General features: G+C 46.0%; 1 long non-coding RNA gene across 1 annotated transcript in view; it reads right to left on the reverse strand.

Annotated features, from left to right (window-relative positions):
- The window catches only part of LOC148142323 (uncharacterized), a 43,954-nt gene extending 42,161 nt beyond the window's left edge, over positions 1-1,793 (reverse strand). The window contains exon 1 of the long non-coding RNA XR_015752070.1: positions 1,523-1,793. This is a non-coding gene — a long non-coding RNA (uncharacterized LOC148142323). The remainder of the gene's footprint in view (positions 1-1,522) is intronic.
- Positions 1,794-6,956: the final 5,163 nt, after the last annotated feature.

Consider the following 6,956-nt stretch of genomic DNA (forward strand, 5'->3'; position numbering starts at 1 on the left):
GACTTTCCCTTCCCACGTGGTCAAAGATGCCCTCCAACGCATCTCGTCCACATCCCGCACCTCCGCCTTCAAACTCCACCCCTCCAACCGTAACAAGGACAGAACGCCCCTTGTGCTCACCTTCCACTCTACCAACCTTCGCATAAACCAAATCATTTGCCGACATTTACGCCACCTCCAAACGGACCCCACCACCAGGGATATATTTCGGTCCCCACCCCTCTCCACTTTCCGCAAAGACCATTCCCTCCATGACTACCTGGTTAGTTCCACACCCCCCCAAAAACCCACCCTCCTTTCCTGGCACCTTCTCCTGCTACTGCAGGAATTCCAAAACCTGCGCCCACACCTCTCCCCTCACCACCAATCCAAGGCCCCAAAGGAACCTTCCACATCAATAGTTTTACCTGCACATCCACCAATATCATTTATTGTATCCGTGGCTCCAGATGTGGTCTCCTCTACATTGGGGAGACTGGAGACCTCCTAGCAGAGCACTTTAGGGAACATCTCTGGTACACCCGCACCAATCAACCCCACCGCCCTGTGACCCAACATTTCAACTCCCCCTCCCACTCTGCCGAGGACATGCAGGTCCTGGGCTTCCTCCACCGCCACTTCCTCACCACCCGATGGCTGGAGGAAGAACGCCTCACCTTCCGCCTCGGAACACTTCAACCCCAGGGCATCAATGTGGACTTCACCAGTTTCCTCATTTCCCCTTCCCCCATCTCACCCCACCTCCAGGCTTCCAGCTCAGCACCGCCCTCATGACCTGTCCTAATGGTCTATCTCCCTTCCCACCTATCCACTCCACCCTCGTCTCTGACCTATCACCCCCATCCCCACACCCATTCACCCATTGTACACTTTGCTACCTTCCCCATCCTCCACTCTGACCTCTCACCTTCTTCCCCACCCCATTCACCTATTGTACTCTATGCTACTTTCTCCCCATCCCCACCCCCCTCTCACTTATCTCCCCACTCTGCAGGATCCAGGCCTCTGTTCCTGATGAAGGGCTTTTGCCCAAAACATCAATTTTCCTGCTCCTCAGATGCTGCCTGACCTGCTGTGCTTTTCCAGCACCACACTAATCTAGACTCTGGTTTCCAGCATCTGCAGTCCTTGTTTTTACCTTATTGGAGGAGGAGACTACCGAGATAAGGCATGTTGTAGACACTGAACCAAGTTATAGTGATAGGGATGGTAGTCTGGAATGCAGTGCATTTCAAATATGTGGAGGGAGTATCGGGAAGGGAGGAGGTTACAGCGATAGGATCTGTTATAGGAATTAAAAATTATTGAAGACACTGGACCACAAGACATGCCATAGATACACTGTTGTAGAGTAGTGAGTTTTAATATAACAGAACTTACATTGGGGAGGTGATTGAGCCTGGGGTGTGTGTGTGTGTGTGTATTGTGCTCCCCTCCAGCACTGTATCTATGTCATGTTGTGTTAACAGATGTTTGGGGCCCTCTCATTGTTCTTTGCTCTGTGCACTGTGGGTGACCTTACTTCACTACAGGATTTATTGAAGGCTCCAGATCTCCTTTCCCTTTGTCTCTCTCTGGCAGACCAACTGCGTTCAATGAGGTGATGGACGATCCACCCAGCAGCTGGGAAGGCTACTGAGTCAGGACTTTCCTGAGTACCTACAGGAGACAGAGAAATAGACAGAATGGGAAGTTAAACAGATGCTGTGAGGGTTACACATGGAGAATGGCACTGAGTTCCACAGAGATCTGGAAAATGGAGCGATATTAAGTAATAGTCCCAGATTGCTGAAAGATGTCAGTATCACACAATTGTGTCGGAAGAATGTGTTTAGCTTCATGATGCCCTGGTATCAGTGCTCAGGGATGAGCACCCAGTGAGCAGGTGAAGTGATGGCCTAGTGGTATTATTGCGAGAGAATGTATCCAAAACCTCAGCTAATGTTCAGGGGAGGCAGGTTTGAATCCCACCATCTGAAAAGGAGACATTTGATATCAATAATTTTAAAAATAATAATTAATAATTCACAAATAAGTATGAAACAATTACTGATGTACAACAAATCCAAACACTTGTCCTTTAGAGAAGGACATCTGCCCATCCTCACGTGGTCTGCACGACATCCCCACAGCAAAGTGTTTGCCTCTCAATTACCCTCTGAAATGGCCGAGCACGTTACTCAGTTCAAGGGCTTCTAGGACTGGGCAAGAAAGGCTGGTCAGCCAGAGACTCACACATCCCAGACCTGATTTTTAAAAAAAATCTATTAGGAACTGTGCTGGGACCAGGGTCCTGGCCAATCATGTCGGTAGGTTTATGGACAGGGCATTAAACTGACAGAGAGGATGCAGGTGAAAGGAGCTTTCCAAATCCAAAGGGAAAAGGTCAAGCAATGGAACAGCATGGGAATGTGGCTGAAGACAAGCAGAAAGGAACAGGATGGGACAGAGTTTAACTAAAATTGTACATCAGCAAATAGATTTGTGACAGGACATTGTGGAAGAGAGTATATTATGTTTATTTTTTGAATGGACAACGTTGCTGCAATACGGTAGATGGATTTGTGACACAGAGATAAAAGAGATTTAGACACCAGGGAGACATGGATACAGGGTGAACAAAAATATTCAGTGATTCGTAATCTTGTGCAAACTCAGGCAAAATGGGCAACACTAACAATAATGGGTATCAAAGGCATTACAGAGAAAGCATTTGACCTCAGATCATGAAGTAGAGTCAGTCTGAATGTAAATTCTGGCTACTACTTGCCAAGGACACAAGCAGCAGAATAGTTTTAGCCACCGAACAGCATTTCATTGCTCATCACTGCATTACACAGGAACTCATTGGAATTTTTTAACAAAGGCATTGTGATAATTTTGGAAAATTTCAATATTTGAATAATATGGGACAATCACACGGGCAACATTGATATTGGAAGAGGAGTTCGGTTAATTTTTTTTTCCAGTGTTTCTTTAAACACATTATGCAACTGGCTTGGGACATAACTATCGCACAGCGACCGTGTAATGAAACTTAGTGAATGAGTAATGTCACCTGGAGAGATCCTTCGGGAAATTGTGATAAAGTGCAGTTTAAATAAATATAAAGTTTTAAAGTGAATCACAGAAAGGACAAGCTACAACTAGAAACAAAAGTAGCCAATGACATGAGTTTGAGAGGAGAACTGACCAAGGTAAACAGGCTAAACAGACTGAAATATGTGCCTGTCAATGAACAGTGGAAAACATTTGAAGGGACAATGCAAAATACTCAACAAAAGGACAATCAATTGAAACAGTAAAAACCTCAGCAAGAAATTCCCACTGATCCCTCACTCAGGACAAAAGGAATCATGCGAGATTATGAGGCTGAGAAGATCACCAAAAAGTACTTAAAATCCTGAAGTGAGAGAGTGTTTTAGGAGTAAATGTTAATGCATTGCAATGGGTCTGCTCGCAGGAGGAGGGCTGTGGGAAGGGGAGCCACGGTCAGGGTTCATTGACACAATAGGAACAGGGAGAGGTGAAGGTGCTGGAGGTGGTGAGAGTGTTACAGAGAGTGGTCAGGGTGTTACAAAGCCAGGACGGATTGCTGCAGCTGGAGGGGTTTGCAGAGGTAGGGAGGGACAGAGGTATTTTTATTTGTTCATTCATGGGATGTTGGTGTCACTGCCTGGAACAACGCTCTTTGACCCCACTGCTAATTACTGAGAGGGTAGCTCAGAGTCAGCCATATTGCTGTGGGTCTGGAGTCACATGTCGGCCAGACCAGGTTAGAATATTTGATGTCCTTCCCTAAAGGAGGTTAGTGAACTAGATGAGTTCTTCTTACTGATCAACAATATTATAATGGTGGCCCCACCAATGTCTTTTACAGCCACAACATGACATCCCAACTCTTACCCTTAATGCTCTCCCCAATGAAGGTAACCACCCCAACCGCCTGCTTCACCCACTGTCTACCTGTGACACCACATTCAAAGAACTGTGTACCTGGGTCACTGGATCTCTGACTGAAAACACTACCCAGGGCCCGAACATTAACTGTACAAGTCCCACCCTGGTTTGTTTCACCAAAATGGAACTCTTCACCTTTATCCAATTAAACTCCAACTGCTATTCTTCGGCTCACTATCCCAGCAGGACTGTTCATCCTGTTGTATCACAGATAACCTTCTTCACTGTCCACATTGCCACCAATTTCAGTGTCAGCCAAAACAATTACTTACCAGGAAACCAATATTCCCATCCAAACCATTTATCCAAATAACAAACACCAGTGGGCCCACTACACCGCTGGTCACATGCCTCCAGTCAGAAAAACAACATGTCTCCCATGACTCTCTGTCTACAACCATCAAGCAAATTTTGTATCCAGTTCACTAGCTCCTCCTGAATGCCATATCCTTTTACATTGATCTGAGCTTATTACCCAGTTTACCAGACAGAACATAGAACGCAGAACAGTTCAGCCCAAGGCCCTTCGGCCATGATTTCATGCCAACCTTTTATCCAACTGTAAGATCAAAGTATACTACATACCCTTCATTTTACTATTATCCATGTGTCTATCCAAGAGTCTATTAAATGTTCTGAAAGTATCTAATTTTACTACCACCATTGTCAGTGCATCCAACGACCTACTATTCTCTATCCTCTTATCCATCCTCCAATCACCTTAAAATTACACCCCCTTGTAATAGCCATTTATTCCATAGGACGAAAAGTCTCTGACTATTCACTCACTCTGTGCCTCGCATCATCTTGTTCACATCCACAAAGTCGCCTCGCCCCCTTCTTCACTCCAATGAAAAAGCCTTAGCTCCCTTAACCTTTCTCCATACGAAATACCCTCCATTCCAGGCAGCATCTTGGTAAATCTCCTGTGTACGCTCTCTAAAACTTGCACAGCATTCCTGTAAACAAGGGACCAGAACTAAACACAATAATCCAAGTGTGGTCTCACCAGGCTGCTATAAAGATGCGGTAAAACCTCACAGCTCTTAAAATCAATCCACTTGTTCAGGAAAGCCAACACAACATATGCCTTCTTAACAACCCTACCAATGTGCGTGGCAATTTTGAGGGATCTATGGACACAGACCCCATGATCTCTGTTCCTCCGCACTGCCAAGTATTCTGCCTTTCACCCCGTATTCTGTATTCAAATTCGACCTTCCAGGATGAATCACTACACACTTTTCCAGATTGGACTCCATCTGCCACTTCCAGCCCAGCTCTGCGTCCTGTCAATGTCCCATTGCAACCTACAACAGCCCTCCACGTTCCCCACCACTGCACCAACCTTCAGGTGATTGGCAAACTTACTAACCCACTCTCCAACATCCACATCCAAGTCATTTACAAAAATCACAAAGAGCAGAGTCCCAGAGCCGATTGTTACAGAACACCACTGGTCACTGAGCTCCAGGCTCAATACTGTCCATCTGGTGCCACCCTCTATCTTCTCTGGGCCATCCAATCCTGTATCCAGACAGACAGATTTCCCTGTATCCCAATCATATTCTATTCTGAATGAGCCATCAACGTATTCTGCCATATCCTCAAAGAATTCAATAAGGTTTGTGAGGCATGACCTGCCCCACACAAACCCATACTGACTGTGGCTAATGTAACTATGGTTTTCAAAGTAGTCATAAATCCTGTCTTTAGAATCCTCGCCAATAATCTGCACACCACAGACATTAGACCAAATCTTTAATTCCCAGAATTCTACCTCCGTAACATGGCTCGGACTTTACAAATCTTCCCTCCTCTGCCATGTTCCCCAGAAGGGCACTGGAGGATGGTGGGGATTACAGAGTCAGGGAGGGATATCAGGACAGGAGGATTTTGCAGACATTAGGAGGGTTGCAGTACCAAAAGGAGGCTTCAGTAATTGGGAGGTTTCATGGTGATGAAGGCATTTGAGGAGGGAGGGAGGATTCTAGGGAAATGAGACGTTTCACAGTTTAGGTGTTTTGTTAGGGCTGCAAGTGGTTACTGAGTTGGGGAGGGTGTAAGCACTGGCGGATATTACATAAACATGTGGTTTTGGTTGCAATGCAGGAAGAGGATTCAGGAAGCTGGAGAGTATGGTGTCTGAACGAGGTTACACAAATGGGGAGAGTTGTCAGGAGTGGAGGTGTTTACAGAGACAGCAATAGTCTGATCTGGAGCAGAGGACCCAGATTGGGAGGGATGTGGGGAGTGGAGGTGGTTTCACAGGGAGGGAGGACTATAGACCCACAGGAGGTTACAGAAATGTAGAGAGCTGTAGGGCTGATGGGTTCATGGAGTTGGGAATGTTGGGAGGGATGGAGATGTGCACAGGGATAAGGATGTTTGTAGGCCAGGGCTGGATCACAGACATGGAGTGTTTTAGGGAGCTGAGCAGATTACAGAGATAAAGATGTTTGTATTGACTGGAAGAACAAACAGAAGTATGCAGGGTAGTCGTGACTGAAGATGTTTATAGACATAGGAAGGCTTAGGTTCTGGGGATTATGGAGGCTGTGGAATCTGGATTTCTTTTCAGAGACTGAGATAACAATTTTGGTCAGAAACAGTTTCACAGATAAGGGAGCATAGCACAATCAGGAGGAAGTTATAGGGGAGGGTGATGTTTAAATAGATAGTGGTGTAAGAGCTGGACAAGGTTATGGAGATGGGTAGATGGTGGAGACACAGGAGGAGCTTACATTGACATGGGGGTGATAGTGACAGGAGGGTGTTAAATAGATGGTAGGTTTTGTAGAGACTGGATTGGGAGAGGCACAGGCATGGAGTGAGTTCGACAGATCAGGATGACTGCAGAGACCTGAGAGGATTACACTGATAGGGATGGTGGTCGGGTCTCCACAGACTGTTGGTGTTTAGGGAATAGAAGAGACTTGGTAGATAGGGAGGGATGTAAGAGCTTATGGAGAGTGGAAGAGTTGGAGCAATTTGCA

The sequence above is a fragment of the Chiloscyllium plagiosum genome, unplaced genomic scaffold (assembly GCF_037043375.1).
Source record: "Chiloscyllium plagiosum isolate Xiang-an unplaced genomic scaffold, Cpla_swu_hap1 HiC_scaffold_29, whole genome shotgun sequence".
NCBI classification, from domain to species: domain Eukaryota; kingdom Metazoa; phylum Chordata; class Chondrichthyes; order Orectolobiformes; family Hemiscylliidae; genus Chiloscyllium; species Chiloscyllium plagiosum.